Source organism: Monodon monoceros, unplaced genomic scaffold (genome assembly GCF_005190385.1).
Source record: "Monodon monoceros isolate NGI ecotype Baffin Bay Population unplaced genomic scaffold, NGI_Narwhal_1 Super_Scaffold_17, whole genome shotgun sequence".
Taxonomy (NCBI): Eukaryota; Metazoa; Chordata; class Mammalia; order Artiodactyla; family Monodontidae; genus Monodon; species Monodon monoceros.
The window spans coordinates 32770063-32790590 of NW_021703773.1; positions in this window are offsets into that span (position 1 = coordinate 32770063).

The following is a 20528-nucleotide window of genomic DNA, read 5'->3' on the forward strand; positions in this document are numbered from 1 at the left end:
TAATTCTGACCTCATCGGATTGCTCTGGACAGATGCGTCTTTAGCCACGGCTCTGATTTCTCTTCATCTGATGCTCGTCTCTGTGCACATTTTTAAGAAACTTACTGAGCAGGAAAGAACTGTTTCTGATGGAAAAGTTAGGCAATATCCAAAGTTGGAGTTGATTTGGATTAAAGGGCTATCTTTATATCTTTTCTGAAAATGTAGACAAGGAGGGTACTTATAACTTATTCCTCAGTTTTTACCCTTAGGTTATATGCTGTAGTAAATGACCTTAGCCTGTGCTTATCTCCTTCGTGTTTATAGTAGTGTGGACACAATTTTTATGCGTATACAGTTGCCCCTTAAACAATGCAGGGGGCTGGCGACACTGACTGTCCACAGTTAAAAATCAACTTGTATTTGACCCTCCAAATACGTGGTTCCACATCCAAGGATTCAGCCATCCCAAATTTTGTAATACTATAATATGTAATATTGAAAAAACTCCATGTATAAGTGGACCCATGCACTTTAAACCTGAGTTGTGCAAGGGTCAGCTGTACCGTGAGCATGAATTTCTATGCGGGAAATCCCAAGTCACTAGGACTGTTTAATCAGATTCTTGGTTTTGAAATAGTGGCTCTTGCTGTTCTGAGGGGAATTTCCATGAATTCTCTTTAATGCTGTTTTCAAAGTACTGATGCCGAAAGCTCGGCCTCTCTGTGCTGGTACTGAATTGAATCTGGGAGACAGAGTTTTGGGTGAAGTAGAAAAGAATAGCTTTGCCAGGCATATGGAGCCACAGTGGGCTCGTGCCCCTGAAAGCCCACCGTGTCCCTCCTGGGAGGATCTGGTAAGGAGTTTTGTAGCAACAGATCAAAGGTGGGGTTGCTGATAAGATCAGGGTGTGCGCAGGGCCTGGGCTGCTTTAATCTGGTCTCAGGTGATCTCTTGAAGAGCTTCTCTGGTTCCTTTTAATCTGGCCTCAGGTGGTCTTCTCTGGAATGAAGAATGCTGACATCTTCCATTTATTGGGGGCTTCAGTTCTATAAAGAGCTCAAAAGATATTATGTGTATCCCTTGAGGTGGAACCAGGACCTGCCCCAAGGCTGCACTGTTGTTTCCTGACTGCTCCTCCCTCGTCTCTGCATCCCCTCCCTTCCCTGTTTGAATCTGCCCTTTGGGACTCAGGGAGTGTCATGGAGGCTGCAGTCTGTTTCCCTCAAACGAGGAATGGGGAACACAGGAAGGCTGCCGTGCCCAGGAGCCCCACAGGGTCCTGCTCGGTTCCAGTACCATGTACAAGAGACAGATAAAAGGGGGAAATAGTGACTGAACAGTGTACCTTTCACCCTCGACGGGGGGGGGGGAGAGAATCATACTTAGCAATTTAATAGCAATAAGAGGTAATGACCTTGTAATATTGAAAGTGCCTACGGTAACAATACCGAAAACCAAGTCAACTGAGAAAATGTTACTCCGGAGGAAAGAGCCTGTGGCCTCAGTATCGAAGCACAGCAGAGGACTGTTTGGCATTTGAACATTTGGATCGTTCTGGCAAAAAACTAAGGGTAGAGTGTAATGTTGCCATGCCACGGGCAATGGATTTTCATGAAGGGTTTTTGCTGTGAACTTGTGAAGGTGTTGTTGACAACTTTTATCCAATAAAAATGCAAATGCTATATACAGTAAAGGCATGAAGTGCATCTTTAAAATGACTTGCATAGTCTCTTTACACACATGTTCTTCTGTTACGAGCATTTGAATATTTTGCAACGTCTTCACCAGCCACGTTCTCAAACAGATGTTTTGGGAGGATGTTTTTTTTTCCTTTTAATTTATTTATTTATTCACTTATTTAATTTTTGGCTGCATTGGGTCTTCACTGCTGCACGCGGGCTTTCTCTAGTTGCAGTGAGCGGGGGCTACTCTTTGTTGCGGGGTGCAGGCTTCTCGGCGTGGTGGCTTCTCTCGTTGCAGGGCACAGGCTCTAGGCGCACGGGCTTCAGTAGTTGCGGCTCGCGGGCTCTAGAGCTCAGGTTCAGTAGTTGTGGCGCAGGGGCTTAGTTGCTCCGCGGCATGTGGGATCTTCCCGGGCCAGGGCTCAAACCCGTGTCCCCTGCATTGGCAGGCGGATTCTTAACCACTGCGCCCCCAGGGAAGCCCTGGGAGGATGGTTTTAATCAAGGAAAAAAATCCTTTCTGAAACAATTCTGTAGTTTTAGCAGAGTAACTAACAGCCTTGTTGTTCAGGGAGTTGTCTCGAGTTAAGTCCTGAATTCACCCTTCACTAGTTGAGTGACCTTAGGCAATTCACTTAACTTCTCAGAGGTCTAATTTTACTTATCTCTAAAAGAAGGTATCAAACTATTTCAAAGAGCTGCTGTGAGATTTGAATGAGATATGTAATTAATGCATTTAGCCTGGTATACAATAGACATTCAATAAATGTCAAACATTGTTCACATTAACATAAGGCCAGCTGTTGCAGTGGCTTGCTCTGTGTTCCTACTTTTCAATTAACAATTACTAATCCGAAATATAAAGGTGACTCATTGAATTAATTCATCCTCCCATCTCACTAAATTCTATCATTTGCTTACACACATTGGAGCAATGAAATGGTTTTAGGAGCAATAGTGTTTTAGTGTGAACTTGGCAGTTCTAACATATTGTATAAAATTTTCAACGAAGCATTTTGCCTGATAGAGACCAGGTAATAATTGGAAGAATTAGGGTGCACACTAATAATTTATCTGTGTTTGTTGTTAAAATAACTTCTTTACAAAACCTGTGGACATCTTTCCCTGAATATTTTCTACCTTTGCAGTTTGCCTGCAAAGTTCAAACTCTTTCAGATGTTTTTCTTTTATATAATGCTTTAAGACTTTTCCAACTTTTTCTCTATGTCGTACTTGAAGATTATCTCCCCAGTGTTTGCCAAATGTACACTGTTGTTTCCTTTAGTTTTTTGTCAAAGAATTCCTCCTTCCCTCCTTTTCTCAACCTACCTAAGACCTATTCATTCTTCATGACCTTATTCAAATTCGAATGCCCCTACCTTTTCTAGCAGTACTTAATAACTGTGTACACCGTTCATCCCATATAATCTCTAAGAAGGATCTCTTTGAGTGTTCGCTTACACTGTTACCTTTTATCTAATCATTACAGACATCTTTATATCACTCACAGTGTCTGACACATTTTCTATGGATCTAGTAAGAAGGCAGTATAAAAGATAATGTCCTTCTTAATGGATAATGGGTTAAATACACTATTGATAAATGTAGGGCATTGAAGGTATATGAAATGGACAAGTGACAGTAAAAAGTTATTTTTTTTCCTCAGTGATGATCACTGATCACACATTTTCAGAAAGAATTAGAGGGAAAATAGTTTGTTTTTATAAGCAATTCAGAATCATATCTAACAGTAATCCTTGATGAACACCATGAAAATCTTTGACCTTTTTCTTAGGTATCAGAAATATTTCCTACTGACATGTATTTATTGAAGAGGATAAAAAGATGCACTTTCCCTCCTGTTTACATTTATAATTTCACTCTGAAAGACAGATTTTTTTTAACTATCTATCTTCATTATACCTTATTTGAAAAAGAGAGTTGCAAAGCCATCTGGCTTGGAAAACTGAGAACAATTTAAGTTGTTGATTTTAGAAGTGAAGAATATCAGAGTCACCTCTTGAAAATAAATGTTTGAAATGTAAATAACCACTAAAAATGTATTAGTAAAGTAAGATTCAGGAAATTTCATGACCTGAAGTCAATTTGTGGCCTAGATTTTATGATTTTACCTTTGAAATAGAGAATTCACAGGGGAAGACAATCTGATCTTTTGAATCTATGATTGGAACAGAAGGCTTTGGTCTTTGACCTACTGAGGTGTCCAAGCTCGTAACACGTAGTTTACTGTTTCCATTGCAACCAGAAACAGCCTCCTCCTCTCTGGCAATTCCTCATCCTTTTTACATTTTATCTTGTTGAACTAAATGTATTTCTATAAAGTATATCAAACCCTTTTGGGAATAATGAAGCATAAATAACATACAGTACGATCGAGAGATAAATAACAGGAAAATACCAGAGGAGAGGCATACAGACATGAACGAGGATGCCCGCTGCAGTTTACAAGATTTATTAGACAAGGTTATCCGGGAGTGGTATCTGCTGTTGCAGCCGGCCCTATAGTTGTGATACTTGGAACTGTTGATACGTCTTCTATTTGTATTTTTTAAGATCCCATATCATCATTCAAGAACGTTTAAAAAATATTAATGGCAACAGCAAAGTAGCAACACCAAAGGCATACGTCCTGTTGCAAAAGTGTCTGGATTATAAATATGAACAGCATCAATAATGTTAGGACACCCGAGGAACTGGTCTATGGCCTTTTAAATTCTACTTTGGTAGGGACTGTCGCTACTATAATGTATTCAGGTATGTGTTCCAATTTTCTTTCAGCTCTTTTTTGTTATATATATAAATTCATAACGTAATATGTGTGTATATAGAGTTTTTGATGACTGACCAAGAAAAGCAGAGAATACACTTAAAGATGGGCTTAATGTTTTCAAGAACCTAAGAGATGGCAGAAACAATTTGTATCAGGTTCAACAGAGTTAGTAATTACAAAATAAGTACAGCATAAAAATATAATATGTAAAATTCCAGTGTTTTAAATTTCTATTCTTTATAATCTCAACAACATGACCGTATATTTAAGGTTGGAGCAATGAAACATAAAAACTTGGCCTAGAATGTTAGATAGATTGGTCTATAAACACATGTAAACATACTTATACATATGCATGTTTTCAAACTTATAAAAATAGTTCGAAGCTTATATTTTATTATCCCTATTTCCTTATTTTATCCATTACGAAAAATAAAGGTTTTAATTTGAAATGCTACCTATCAGTACTTTCAAATATTCTCTATTAATATGGTTCAAGGGTTAATAAGTCAAAAGAGTGAGATGACTAAGTAGTCACTGACAAAAAATGTAGAATATAGTTAAGAATGAAAGAAGGCTAGCAGGTTTCATTTACTTATTATTAGTTATTTGTGTATGCTTCATTTTTGATGGAAATTAATAGTAACAGGGAAGCTATAAATTTCCCTAAGTCTTAATTACAAGTAACTATTGCAATGCCTTTACTTCAGTGTTGCCAACCAGGTATTTGGTTGAAAGGGTATTGGATTGAGCTGAATTACACAGCAGAAATTGCAGTGACTACAGGTCAGTTCTTTCTCGGCTGGAATGATATCCATTCCCTTTGCTGCACTGCTAGGGTGCAAATCTAATTGTTGTAATCATCTAAAAAAAGGCTAAATTGCTTCTGGTTGCCCACAGGAAAAGTCTACATTTATTAATTTGCCTAACATGTCCATAAAGATTAGCTCTTGCTGGCATCCAACTAATGTTTTTTTCTAGAGTGTCTCGTATCCACTGTGTATTCCAGTCTAATATACTTTTATTTCAAGTCAACAAATGTGTCACATTATCTCTTGCCTCCAGACATTTGCATACACCCTTCCCTCTGCTGGGAGTCATTTTCACTTCCACTCATGTCTTTGCTTCACTTTGCTCTTACTACTTGCTTGTCATTCAGGTATTGATGTAGTCTTCCCTTCCTTCAAAAAGCCTCATTTCCTAAAACGCCTTAGTTCGCTCACCCTGCACTCTGTAATGATGGGATTGCAAGACTGCTGGTCTGAATTCCCTACAAGCCTTCCCATCAGTGAGTGTGTTTGGCACACGCTTGCATTCCCAGCCCCCAGCAGACTACTTAGAACATAGTGCACGTGTAGCAAATATTCGAATGAATAAACCACCACATCCTCTGGAAAAAAACGCACAAGTATGTAATTAGGCAACTAGGTGAGTTTAGGTAGTGATTAATTCCTTTACTAAACCAACCACTGATTCTTTCAATAGGTAGTTTTTGAGTAAAGTTTTCTGTTCCTGACACATAGTTGGTCATTGGTAAAGGTTCGATCACCTGGCCCTTTGGTTAATGGAAAGGGAGAATGCATAGGAGCTTAGAAGCTTTAGGCTTCTTAGAGGTATTCAGAAAATTAAATATTCTGAGTAATATAAGTTAACTTAATGTATGTTTAAGTTGGATTACAAAGAATTAAGACTGTTAAATATTATATAGTCAAATGTAAAAGCTAGAATTAAAAAAAGTGATATAGGGCTTCCCTGGTGGCGCAGTGGTTGAGAATCTGCTTGCCAATGCATGGGACACAGGTTTGAGCCCCGGTCTGGGAAGATCCCACATGCTGCGGAGCAACTAGGCCCGTGAGCCACAACTGCTGAGCCTGCGTGTCTGGAGCCTGTGCTCCGCAACAAGAGAGGCCCGCGCACCGCGATGAAGAGTGGCCCCCGCTCGCCGCAACTGGAAAAAGCCCTCGCACGGAAACGAAGACCCAACACAGCCAAAAAAAAAAAAAAAAAAAAAAAAAAATGTGATATAGCATTTTAGCAGATACATACCCTTAAAATACTATTTAACTGTATTTTTCGTACTTCAAATGCAGTAATTCATCACCTACAGCTCTTCAAAGGTTAATATATTTGTTATTTGTGGAGGAAAAAATCACATGTGGTTCCAAGTAAAACTGGATCTTTCAGTTAATGTTCCAAATCCTCATGTGCAGAATGGATTACTTGTGTGTGGTTTATGGAGATGGTCATTTCAAGGAAACATGTAGGCTCACAAGCATTGAGTAGCTCTAGCCCCTGTAGGAGATCTTTGTCTTAGTTTAATAGTTTATTTTTAGAAAGTCACAGAAATGCTCCATAAAGAGCAAAACAGCAACAGGAAAGCAGAGTTTAACAAGAATGAGCTATGACTAGAATTGTGGTTTTTGGAATAATACATTAGGTTTGTAATCAATTATGGATGAAATGTCTGGTCCGTATTTTTCCACACCATCTACCGGCGTCGCATCCCTCACGTCAGAACCGATTATGGAAGTAGCACCTCTTCTGTCATAACTGTCTGGACCCAGAAGGGTATGGTACCAGGAGATCAGCAATTAGCATCAGAAGTCAGTCATCCTGAGGCTGTGTTTTCTAGAGTTCATCTAGAGAAAAATAATCCTCCAGTTGACGCTGGATGTGTGTATGCACACACACACACGCTGACCTTTATTTGTACTCTTTTGAATTGGAAACCTGACATTTTCCGCTTGTGTGTGAAAGCAGAGCAAATCAGTCTAAACAACCCTGAAAATAGGAATGTGGCATCCCAGTGACACACAGGAAAACAATTAGATTGGAAGGACTTTTTAGGGTTAACAATGCATATTAACATATATACATTTATTAGCTGATTATGTAGTTGTTATATTGCTGTTCTTTAACTGTCACATAGCAGAGTTTACTAAAATTTTATGCCTAAACAATCGAGAGCTTTTGGTTAACAATAACAAAAAAGAACAAATCTTTCCAGAACTAATTATATATATCAGTTTTTTTGACACTACTAGAGCTAATATTTTCATTAACGTTGTTGATAAACATCTAAGGCCATTATTCCTAAAATGCAATTTAGATTTATAAAGTAATAATGTTAATATAACTTCTTTCAGTTTATAGATGACTCAAAGAGAAAAAATATATATAATTGAACTAGTTGACAACCATTGTTTCTGCAGTCACACATAATTTGCACATGCTTAATTTGTGGAAACATTAGGAAGACTTATTCCTTGAATCTACGCTTTACAGAAAAAAGTAGCAAAGTTCAAGAAAACCCTTCCTTGTCATGGCTTTAATACTGGAATATTTCACAATCATTCTTTTTTTTGACAGAACTAGATGCATTTGTTACAGTTCATAAAGATAACAAAGATGAAAATAGGCATTGAAGAAACCTACATTGTCAAAATACAACCCCAAAAGCGTTTGCAGCTTCTTTACCTGCAGATTATATAACATTCAGAAGACAAAATCCCTGTTCTCGAAGAACCTACAATCTGGATGAGAGCAGATAAGAGACAGTACATCTTGCTGCAACCTGTGTTACCTGTGTACTCTAGAGGTCACACAAGCCACCTGTGGCAGGATTTCCAAAGCAGCCCAGGTCCCTTCTGGTTAGGAGTCAGAGAAAAGTTCCCAAGGGTAGTGGTTCATCTTACGCCAGGCTTTTTATTAATAACGAGTCCTGCATTCCACCTTCTGCATGGGCAGTCCTTGGAAAAAACCTAACAATTGGTGCTGCTAATAGATATTCTGTTACCTTGCCCGGAGGCTCCTCTATGGCCGTGTGAACACCAAGAAAAAAAAAAAGACCATCTTTCACTAATCTTTGTGTCCGATCCAGAGCCTGGCATATCAACATGCAACAGATACTTATTTTGTTTATTTAAATCTTTAACAATATAGGCTGTGCTGAATTATCTTTGCTGGCGTGAGATGTATCTGTCAGTGCTACCTGTTCTTCAACATTAACTAAGGGAGTGGCTGAGCCTCATAGAGCTTAAAACCTGACAGTTTGTATACTGTATTTGAAAATACAGCTCTCACCGAGCGTTTGTGGATTAAAAAAATCCCATGAACATTTTTCTTTGCTGGCTTTAAGAAATTAGTGTAATCGAAAACCATTATATAACCAGGCTTCCCTAAATTCAAAGGAGCCTTTAAAGAAGGTACTGTTTGACAGCTGTTTTCACGTGATAGGCTGAAGTGTCTTTTAACCTTCAATGGTCTTTAAGCAGAGACATAATTAATAGGCACTTGCTATTTTAATCATGCAAGAAATATAACTCTTTCATTTACAGTTTGCTTATTAGCCCTCAGCTGTCTTTATGGCACGGATCACCATGCAGGAATACCGTAGCATAGACGAAATGTGAAAATGCTTATGAAGAGCTAGAATCCAAATGATTCAGTTCGGGGTTAGGTTGCCACACAGGCGGTGCCTCAGTTTCTGATGGCTGCTGTGACAAAGTGCTGCAATCAATGGCTTAAAACACGGCAAATTCACTATCTTATAGTTGTAGTGACCACAAGTCGAAGATGGATCCAGGGGCACTGCTTGCCTCCTGGAAGCTCCAGGGGAGAATCCATTTCTGTGCCGTTTCCAGCTTCTAGAAGCTGCCTGTGTCTCTTGGCTCCTGGCCCTACAGCTCTCCTACCTCTGCTTCCAGGCTCACACCTGGTCTGACTCTTGGCTTCCTTGTCCCTGTTATAAGGATCCTTGTAATTATTCTGGATTACCTGCATAGGAGCAATGTAATCTCCCCATCACAAAACCCTTAGTTTAATCACATCTGCAATGTCCCTTTTTCTGTGTAAGGAAACATACCACCACGTTTCATGAAGTAGAATGTGGACATTTTTGAGGTGCCATTATTCAGCCTAACCACTGTATGTATATAGATTAATTTAGTGAAGAGATTTCTCCCAAGTGAGGGCAATTTAGTTACCTCTTCTTTTAACCCTTGGTCTATGAGGTCTTCTTAGGGAAGCGGGAACCATGAGTAAAGGAGACAGGCAGTACTGGTCTCATTTCTAACTGGAAAATTCATAGCCATCAAGGGTGCATATTTTCATTTGGGATAGAGGGATAAAGTATACTCTAGTTAAATCTTTATATAGTTATATTTGCTCTCACATTTTAAACTCCTTTTGGAACAAATAACCAAATTACCTTAGAGCATTTTTTTAAGGTCAGACTTAAAAGAGTGAGTTGTCAAGTCTTGATGTTGCCACTTTTTTCCTGAGGTTGTCAGAAGTTGTCGTGAACGTATATTTCTTAGGATTGATTTGATTTGAAAGAGAATACATAGTCTAAAACTCTGAGTAGTCACTCTTGAAAACCCAACATTCTTATTTTGCTTGAAATTGATTTTTTACTTAGCCAATGTCAGATTTCCTAATTATTTATGTTCGACATATGATTTAATTAACTATATATATGTATACTTACGTTCAAGCTGTTTATTGAGGATTGAATTTCTCTTTCCTTTACGTGTATCCTTGTTTTTTTAGACGATAACTTTCATTAAGGTTGGAAATCATTGTCTCTTTACTACTGCAGTAAAAAGTCCCCCTCTTGCAAGGATATTTTTCTGATACTTCATCTCCATGCTTTGTATCAAAGAAGGGCACTTACAGTAATAAATACCCCACTTGTCTTTAACTTCAGAATATAAATAGGAAGTATCTACTGTTTATTTGGTTTATAGATAACTTTTGAACAGTCTTCTAACATTTCAAAATGCCATAACTTCATTTATAAACATTTACTTTTCTTGATAGTCAAGCTACTTTCCAGGGTGTTTTATGATCTACAGTGAAGGCTTTTGGGGGACAAATTCCTCCGATGTTTCCAAACTAAGGTTTAGTTAACATTATATATGTTGAAAGTACACGTTCCATTTAATGACTAGTGTCATTATTCAGCGTTTCCCTTAAAGCTTGAAAGTGTCAGACACTTTGGAGAATGTTCATGTGATGTGATTATTTTGTGCTAGAAATATAGAAACAGCATTTTAAAAGAAAAGTGAGTTTTGTGAATTACCTGTATTTGCCTTAATCAAAATGTGAAATGTGTTCCACTTGATCCTTGTAAATGGTTTCTGTGGCATTTGCCACAGTGGTCATTAAATTAGATAGAAATAGCCCAGTGTGTATTTGGGTCCTTTCCGTTTTTCAGAACTAAAGAAGTGGTGCTGGCTGCTTTTCTGCTTCCTGAGCCTCTGCAAGAACAAATGTGCTCACAAACTGCCCATTAAGAGTTCTTCAATTTGTTCCTATTTCCTCTAGCAGCCCAGCTTCTTAATAAGCTTTGTCAGGTGTTTCTGCTCTATATTCATTTAATTTCTTCAACTTTTCTCATAAGCTTTCATCCTGATTTAAATGAAATCCTGTTACAAGTTACAGTCGAATTATAACCAGGCTCATTCACTAAGTATAAGTCCTTTACGAACTGATTTCACTACTTTGGAGGAAAAATTAATGTGTGTTTAATATCTTACCTTTTTTCAGTTTTCAAGAAAACAATTGATGTTTCATACACACATTCATGTACAGACACATATAAAAATATACACAAATGTTTTCGTCACAAAGTAAGGTTCCGAAGATTTTCTATCCCAACCCTCTCTTTTTATGTATTGCTCAAACTAGGTATTCACATACCTTAAGGGAGGTGAGAACAGCTATAGCACTAGGATTCTGATCACTTTAGGTTAAGTCCATTTTCTGGTCAATGTTTGACAACATGTACCGTGAAGGATATAAAGCCTGATTGCACGTGATGCACCTGGGCTGAAGGCCCCATTGACTCTTGTACAGAACGTGACACTCCATCGAACCCCTGCTGCAGTTGTCATCGCGACCTGTCACTAGGCTGACACTTTGGTAGCATATGCCTCATACAGTATGAGTCCAGACGGAATGTGATTTTAATTATATATATATATCATTTTCTTTATCATTGCTAGGTAATACACAAGTGACGGATAAGAGAATGAGTGTGGATCAAATTGTTCATGGTCATATTCCCTTGTCTTTGTTCACATCTTCCATGCTTGTTCACTTCTTTTGAAATGTCTGTTCATTTCATGGTCTGGATTTTTGGTTCTTGAGCCTGTCTTCTGCCAACGTTAGCGGTTTTTCACCAGTGTCTTTTTACCTTTCGCCATCTTGAAGGATTTTATTCTTTAATATTTTTCGGTATTTTTTTTCTTGCTTTAGTTTCATAATCATAGTTTGTGTTCCTAGCTTTATCTTACATGTTTGAATTTAAAGCTGAAGTTTCAATAGTATAGTTTGAGCCCTGGCAAAAAGTCCTTATTTTTTATTAACTTAATAAATGTTCCCTAATTCATGACCCCTACCGTCAGGAGGAATAAAATAGCTCAAGGTTCGTGTGGTGGAATATGTGAAATCGACCAGAGGTGGGGTTTAAACTTCAGGTCTGTCGCATGGTTACAGCTCTGTGAGGTTGAAAAAGTGACTTAGCTGCTTGCAATTTAAATTTTCTTCTCTGTATCATGGAAACAGTAGCACCTAACTTAGAAAGAGTATTGTAGGAATTAATGAGACATTCTTTAACAAGATTCCAGAATGCATGATATCCTTTTACAGAGGGGCTATTTTTCATTCACTAATTTGAAAATATTTATTAGACAAAATGGGAGGCGGTCTGAGCAATCAGATACTGGTTCACATGTTTAAAGGCCCAGGCCAATGGGAAAATTTTTTTAAAATGGTGTAACCCCCTCTGCCCCCAAACTTTCAAAAACTTTTTTTTTTCCCCAAAAACTTCAACCTTTTCTCAAAGGGAATAATCACCTTTTGGAATTGTCCTCATCCTTTTAATTTACGTACATCTTACTAATTCTCAGGTCCTTCTCCATAAATTGTGAGGAGATGCTAAATTTTTATGTGTGAAATTTGTGAGATGTTCAAAAAATAACAAACAGCCATTATTCTAGGGCTTTCTATTTCTCACATCCTGATTGTGAAATATTGAAAGCATTATCACCCACATATGTTATTTATTTACTTGTGAATTTGTTTAGTATTCACCTTCCCTCTAATGCAAGTTGCAAGAGGACAGGAATACTGCCTGTATTTATTTACCACACTTTCTCCAGTACCTAGAAAGACACATAGCACACTGTTGAAGTTTCATTAGTATATACTGGATGAGTGGATGGATGAATGCATTTCAAATATTAGATATTCCTCTATAGACATTTGAAAGACTAGTTTGCAAGCATTAATCTTTCTGGAATAATTTAGATAAAACAAGATTTCTCAAATCTAAAGCAATCCTTGAGATTTTGTTGAAAAACACAGGACTAACCATTTTGTTATCTTTCTTCAATAAAAATAATGAGGTTTGTTAAACCTAAGCAGAGAACCTAGCCCAATTACTAGCTACTCAATAAATATTAACTGTTAGTCATTACTTAGTTTATTAGTACACTTAAAATCATCAGGCCTTGAAATGAATTGTTTAAAACTTATCGGTAGTGTACAAAAAGAATTAAGAATTTTATCATAATGACAAATAGCTAAGAACTGCCTCAAATTTCATGTGTGTCTAATATTTAACTCCATGGACAGCTTTGCTTTTAAAATATAGAAGAAGATATTTCAACTTGATTCTTAAGCATGATTAAGGTTACCTCTTATTTTGCAAGGTACAGCATTATTAGAGAATTTTTATAAAAACAGCCATCAATAATGATGAATTTTGATGCATCCAAAATGAGTTAATTAAAATGACAGCAGAATTTCACTAATGATCGTGCTATAAATGAGCGGCAAATACTCACCCTGAGCTTGAACAGGTTACCTTTTAAACTGCCCAGTGTACAACACAACAAAAATGAAACTGAAATAAATTAATACTTTAAGAAATGTTAAAAGGAGTAATTGTCATGTGGTCTCATCGGGGTGTTAACGTACATGAGATGCATCTTATTACAGAGTAGCAACAGCTGGCCGTAGAGTAGTAATTTCCTGGACTGTACTTTTTAAATAAAGATTAACTGGACACAGTGATTTACTGTAACAGCAGATGGAGTTGAAATTACACAGCTGATACATGTATTGGAAATAATGGCCTGAATACAAATTTCCAATTTTATTTGTCATTATTTTACAGTTTTCATGTAAATTATTCAGTTGATGACTTTAAATCAAATCTTAAATAGATTAAGATGTATATTTAAAAGAAATATTTCTTTTAAATATATAAAAGATATTTAAAAGATATTTCTTTTAAGTAAGTATGAGATAGATATTTAAAAGAAAAATTCTTGATAATTCCCTGGCGGTCCAGTGGTTAGGACTCAGTGTTTTCATTGACGAGGGCATGGGTTCCATCCCTGGTCAGGGAACTAAGATCCCACAAACTGCGTGGTGTGGTAAAAAAAAAAAATCTTAACTCTGAAATCTTTAGGGAAGTGATAGTAAATTTAAGCTGCAAATAATACTGTGCACGTTTCAAATAATTTCAATAATATTTGAAGATAAAAACTATCAATTTTTAAATTCACCGAAGTCATCCGTTTTTGGACTTACATTTTTGTAATGCATAGGGAATGGATCATTTTGGAAAAATTTGAGAGTGCCATTAAGAATGTGTCCCTTACATTAAAATGAAATAAAATTTCCTACCAACACATGCTATGGTGTTATTTTGCAGTTTAATATTAAGTACGATAGAGTATAAGGCTCTTCAATGACCTTGTTAAAAATAACTAAAATGTGAACATTATTTTTAAATGAAAACATTATTTAATCATTTAAATGCTAAATCTTTTGACATAGTTATAATCATTTTCATTGAGAAAGAGATTTATTGTCCCTTTTATGTCATTCTCATTAACTTGTGTAAGACGTGCTTATATAACTTAACTACAATGTAACAAGATTCTTCGCCTTTCACAAATGTAATTTACAGAAGAGCAGGAGATAAGCCAATACTCAGTATTACACTGAAATGAATCATCACTGATAACTGCACTTCTTCCTCTCTCTGCTTAGCTTTTTATCTTTTCTCTTCCTAACGTATTTGCGGATGGTGAGAAATTCGAGATGGATTCTGTTCTCACAATTATACAAGCTGCGGCACTCCCATTTCCTGACAAACTAGATTTGGGCTGAACGGGGTGAAAAAAGGGGAAAGAATAAGAACTTCCTTTCAGGTAGAGTGTGAATGTTGGGCGAGAACCTGTTGGCTGGACAGGAATTTGGGAAGATGGGGAAAAAGGAGAACTAAGCCCCTGCTGTGTATAGTGTTGCACATTGTACATTCAGGGCAGAGCCCTCATTCCCGTAGCGAAAACTGTAAAAGAAAGTAAAATATATGCGGAGCTTAGCAGAGCAGCGAACGGTAACTTATTGTTTCGTGAATACTGCTAATATTTTAAATACTCTTCTTAATATTTATCTTAACTACTGAAACTACCTTGATTTTCCGCTGATGGACTGTGCCAGTTGACTTTGGCCAGGTGAGTACACGGAGCTAGAAACTTTATAGAATGGTACCTCGTGTAGTTGCGGGTGGGACTCAATCAGACTCATCTCGCTGCTTTGCTTGCTTGATTTCATTTATCCATTCACTAAGGATTTATTGATAGACACTGTTCTAGGTGACTTGGATGCGAGTATAGTGAAAGAATCTTGTCTAAAATAAACTTTGAGTCCAACATGTGCAACCTCCGTTGCAACCATACGATAAGGGCTTTGGTATTCAGCGTGTACATGGCAGTATGGAAACTCAGGAGGGAGTGCCTTATTGCCTGGAGAGATCAGTCAAGTCCATTTGGACTCTGAGCCTGCAGTAGAGGTTCAGCATTTGCATGACAGGATAAGACATTCTTAGCTGAGTAAGCATTATGGGTGAAGACAGGATGAGAGAAAGGATGGCTTATTCAGGGATTTGAGTGAATGGAGAGTGACAAAGGAAATGTGTTTACTTTTCTATTTCCCTTCTTTATTTTTTAACTCGTTCTATTTACTGCCTCTGCAGTTAGTCTGTAAGTAACCTTGCTGGTATCATTCAGATTCCAGTATCATTCACACGTTGCATGCTGGGAAAACTGAACCCTCTGACATTGAATGGTGGTTCTACCTTGGAGAGGTTTTAAGTTGTCTATACTACTTTTCTATCATTGAAAGAATAGAATGGTTACTTCATTTCAAGGATATAGATTATATTAATAAAAGATGTAGGAAATGTTGAGGGGAAACGTTTATGATTAAAATTGGGAAGAGTGATCTTTTCATTCTGCTTTTATAAGTGACCTTCAACAATTTAACTCATGGATTTCCTTGTTGCAGAGTAGTTTGAGGCAAGCACTAATTTATTTATTTATTTATTTTTGGCCACATCGGGTCTTCGTTGCTGTGTGCGGGCGGCTTCTCTTGTTGCGGAGCACGGGCTCTAGGCGCGCCGGCTTCAGTAGTTGCGATGCACGGGCTTCAGTAGTTGTGGCACGTGGGCTCAGTAGTTGTGGCTCTTGGGCTCTAGAGCGCAGGCTCAGTAGTTGTGGCACACGGGCCCAGCCGCTTCGCGGCATGTGAGATCTTCCCGGACCAGGGCTCGAACCCGTGTTCCCTGCACTGGCAGGTGGATGCCCAAGCACTGCGCCACCAGGGAAGCCCTAGCACTAATTTTTGTTTTCTTTATGTTAGTTTCAGCTTCACAACAAAATGAATCAGTTATATATATACATATGTTCCCATATCTCTTCCCTCTTGCCTCTCCCTCCCTCCCACCCTCCCTATCCCACCCCTCCAGGCGGTCACAAAGCACCGAGCTGATCTCCTTGTGCTATACGGCTGCTTCCCACTAGCTATCTACCTTACGTTTGGTAGTGTATATATGTCCATGCCTCTCTCTCGCTTTGTCACAGTTTACCCTTCCCCCTCCCCATACACTCAAGTCCATTCTCTAGTAAGTCTGTGTGTTTATTCCTGTTTCACCCCTAGGTTCTTCATGACATTTTTTTTTTTTCTTAAATTCCATATATACGTGTTAGCATACGGTATTTGTCTCTCTCTTTCTGACTTACTTCACTCTGTATGACAGACTCTAGGTCCATCCACCTCATTACAAATAGCTCAATTTCGTTTCTTTTTATGGCTGAGTAATATTCCATTGTATATATGTGCCACATCTTCTTTATCCATTCATCCGATGATGGATACTTAGGTTGTTTCCATCTCCGGGCTATTGTAAATAGAGCTGCAATGAACATTGTGGTACATGACTCTTTTTGAATTGTGGTTTTCTCAGGCTATATGCCCAGTAGTGGGATTGCTGGGTCATATAGTAGTTCTATTTGTAGCTTTTTAAGGAACCTCCATACTGTTCTCCACAGTGGCTGTATCAATTTACATTCCCACCAACAGTGCAGGAGGGTTCCCTTTTCTCCACACCCTCTGCAGCATTTATTGTTTGTAGATTTTTTGATGATGGCCATTCTGACTGGTGTGAGATGATACCTCATTGTAGTTTTGACTTGCATTTCTCTAATGATTAGTGATGTTGATCATCCTTTCATGTGTTTGTTGGCAATCTGTATATCTTCTTTGGAGAAATGTCTATTTAGGTCTTCTGCCCATTTTTGGATTGGGTTGTTTGTTTTTTTGTTATTGAGCTGCCTGAGCTGCTTATAGATTTTGGAGATTAATCCTTTGTCAGTTGCTTCATTTGCAAATATTTTCTCCCATTGTGAGGGTTGCCTTTTGGTCTTGTTTATGGTTTCCTTTGCTGCGCAAAAGCTTTGAAGTTTCATTAGGTCCCATTTGTTTATTTTTATTTTTATTTCCATTTCTCTAGGAGGTGGGTCAAAAAGGATCTTGCTGTGATTTATGTCATAGAGTGTCCTGCCTATGTTTTCCTCTAAGAGTTTGATAGTTTCTGGCCTTACATTTAGGTCTTTAATCCATTTTGAGCTTATTTTTGTGTATGGTGTTAGGGAGTGATCTAATCTCATACTTTTACATGTAGCTGTCCAGTTTTCCCAGCACCATTTATTGAAGAGGCTGTCCTTTCTCCACTGTACATTCCTGCCTCCTTTATCAAAGATAAGGTGACCATATGTGCGTGGGTTTATCTCTGGGCTTTCTATCCTGTTCCATTGATCTGTATTTCTGTTTTTGTGCCATGCCAGTACCATACTGTCTTGATTACTGTAGCTTTGTCTGAAGTCAGGAAGCCTGATTCCTCCATCTCCGTTTTTCGTTCTCAAGATTGCTTTGGCTATTCGGGGTCTTTTTTGTTTCCATACAAATTGTGAAATTTTTTGTTCTAGTTCTGTGAAAAATGCCATTGGTAGTTTGATAGGGATTGCATTGAATCTGTAGATTGCTTTGGGTAGTAGAGTCATTTTCACAATGTTGATTCTTCCAAGAACATGGTATATCTCTCCATCTGTTTGTATCATCTTTAATTTCTTTCATCAGTGTCTTATAGTTTTTTGCATACAGGTCTTTTGTCTCTTTAGGTCGGTTTATTCCTAGGTATTTTATTCTTTTTGTTGCAGTGGTAAATAGGAGTGTTTCCTTAATTTCTCTTTCAGATTTTTCATCATTAGTGTATAGGAATGCCCGAGATTTCTGTGCATTAATTTTGTATCCTGCTACTTTACCAAATTCATTGATTAGCTCTAGTAGTTTTCTGGTAGCATCTTTAGGATTCTCTATGTATAGTATCATGTCATCTGCAAATAGTGACAGCTTTACTTCTTCTTTTCTGATTTGGATTCCGTTTATTTCCTTTTCTCCTCTGATTGCTGTGGCTAAAACTTCCAAAACTATGTTGAATAAGAGTGGTGAGAGTGGGCAACCTTGTCTTGTTCCTGATCTTAGTGGAAATGCTTTCAGTTTTTCACCATTGAGGACGATGTTGGCTGTGGGTTTGTCATATATGGCCTTTATTTTGTTGAGGTAAGTTCCCTCTGTGCCTACTTTCTGCAGGGTTTTTATCATAAATGGGTGCTGAATTTTGTCAAAAGCTTTCTCTGCATCTATTGAGATGATCATATGGTATTTCTCCTTCAATTTGTCAATATGGTGTATCACGTTGATTGATTTGCGTATATTGAAGAATCCTTGCATTCCTGGAATAAACCCCACTTGATCATGGTGTATGATCCTTTTAATGTGCTGTTGGATTCTGTTTGCTAGTATTTTGTGGAGGATTTTTGCATCTATGTTCATCAGTGATATTGGCCTGTAGTTTTCTTTCTTTGTGACATCCTTGTCTGGTTTTGGTATCAGGGTGGTGGTGGCCTCGTAAAATGAGTTGGGGAGTGTTCCTTCCTCTGCTATATTTTGGAAGAGTTTGAGAAGGATACGTGATAGCTCTTCTCTAAATGTTTGATAGAATTCGTCTGTGAAGCCATCTGGTCCTGGGCTTTTGTTTGTTGGAAGATTTTTAATCACAGTTTCAAGTTCAGTGCTTGTGATTGGTCTGTTCATATTTTCTATTTCTTCCTGATTCAGTCTTGGCAGGTTGTGCCTTTCTAAGAATTTGTCCATTTCTTCCGGGTTGTCCATTTTATTGGCATAGAGTTGCTTGTAGTAATCTCTCATGATCTTTTGTATTTCTGCAGTGTCAGTTATTACTTCTCCTTTTTCATTTCTAATTCTATTGATTTGAGTCTTCTCCCTTTTTTTCTTGATGAGTCTGGCTAATGGTTTATCAATTTTGTTTATCCTTTCAGAGAACCAGCTTTTAGTTTTATTGATCTTTGCTATCGTTTCCTTCATTTCTTTTTCATTTATTTCTGATCTGATTTTTATGATTTCTTTCCTTCTGCTAACTTTGGGGTTTTTTTGTTCTTCTTTCTCTAATTGCTTTAGGTGCAAGGTTAGGTTGTTTATTCGAGATGTTTCCTGTTTCTTAAGGTAGGATTGTATTGCTATAAACTTCCCTCTTAGAACTGCTTTTGCTGCATCCCATAGATTTTGAGTCGTCGTGTCTCCATTGTCATTTGTTTCTAGGTATTTTTTGATTTCCTCTTTGATTTCTTCAGTGATCACTTCGTTATTAAGTAGTGTATTGTTTAGCCTCCATGTGTTTGTATGTTTTACAGATCTTTTCCTGTAATTGATATCTAGTGTCAGCATTGTGGTTGGAAAAGATACTTGATACAATTTCAGTTTTCTTAAATTTCCCAAGGCTTGATTTGTGACCCAAGATCTGATCTATCCTGGAGAATGTTCCATGAGCACTTGAGAAAAAAGTGTATTCTGTTGTTTTTGGATGGAATGTCCTATAAATATCAATTAAGTCCACCTTGTTTAATTTATCATTTAAAGCTTGTGTTTCCTTATTTATTTTCATTTTGGATGATCTGTCCATTGGTGAAAGTGGGGTGTTCAAGTCCCCTACTATGAATGTGTTACTATCGATTTCCCCTTTTATGGCTGTTAGTATTTGCCTTATGCATTGAGGTCCTCCTCTGTTGGGTGCATAAATATTTACAATTGTTATATCTTCTTCTTGGATCGATCCCTTGATCATTACGTAGTGTCCTTCTTTGTCTCTTCTAATAGTCTTTATTTTAAAGTCTATTTTGTCTGATATGAGAATTGCTACTCCAGCTTTCTTTTGGTTTCCATTTGCCAAGCACTAATTTTTAAAGATGCAGTTTATTTAGTCATGGCGAAGGTACAGATGATAATCCTGTCAGCAGTTTGGAGAGAAAAATGGATACCTCGAGACAAGGCTATTGTGTAATCCTCATGCTTGCCTAGAAAAATATTGCCATGATGCCGGGGTAGCAGAAAGCTTAATTTCTAACATCTTCTAGATCTTGAATTTGTTACTGGCTGTACAGTAGCTGTGCGATTGTTTGGAGTCATGACGGGCCTGATTCACTTCTGGTTTTGCACCGATTGGAAGTTAAAAAAAGAAAAAGAATCCAGTGATGCTTTTAAGTTGTTGGAGAGCCACATGCAGATGACATGTTCCTTGCATTGATCAGAATGCAGAATTGACTCTTAGTATCTTAGAAAAAATGCTTAGAAGATTC